Source organism: Tupaia chinensis, unplaced genomic scaffold (assembly GCF_000334495.1).
Source record: "Tupaia chinensis unplaced genomic scaffold, TupChi_1.0 Scaffold149011_1, whole genome shotgun sequence".
Lineage (NCBI taxonomy): Eukaryota > Metazoa > Chordata > Mammalia > Scandentia > Tupaiidae > Tupaia > Tupaia belangeri.
The window spans coordinates 1099344-1099813 of record NW_006208857.1 but is presented as its reverse complement, the minus strand read 5'-3'; the positions used below and the strand labels follow the sequence as shown (position 1 = coordinate 1099813).

Below are 470 nucleotides of genomic sequence, written 5' to 3'. Positions count from 1 at the left end.
GGGAGCCTGGGCCTGGCCACACTCTGGGACTGCTCACAGGGCTCTCCTGCCCCTGTCCCTTCTCCCACTCCGTTCCCGAGTCCTCCCCCACCAGCATGGAGCACCCCAGCCCTTCTCTCCTCCGGGCCTCAGTTTCCCCACTCGGCAAGACACCAACGCCTGCCTCTAACAGGGCTTGCTCAGCCAGGTTCCCGGACAGCCTCGCCTCCCAGGGCCCCACGCAGTCCCAGGCCAGCCAACTGAGAGCGGGGAGAACTCGGAGCCAGCTGGACTTGGAGAGGACCGACCTTCCTTCCCCCTCTTCTCTCCTCCCCCCACCTACCTGGCCCACCCCAGCCCAGCACCTGCCCCCCACATTCCTAGCATCCCCGGGACTCAAACTTGGGACTCAAACTTCCTCGGCTCTCAGGAGCCAGAGTTTTCTCTGCTCTCCCCCCTCAACCGCCTCCTGACCCCTGCCTCTCTCCAAG

The 470-nt window shown here is 65.5% G+C and overlaps 1 protein-coding gene across 1 annotated transcript in view; it reads right to left on the bottom strand.

The window, feature by feature from the left end:
• Positions 1-470, bottom strand: part of TNFRSF1A (TNF receptor superfamily member 1A) — a gene marked incomplete at its 3' end in the record, with an annotated part of 19039 nt that overhangs the window by 17817 nt on the left and 752 nt on the right.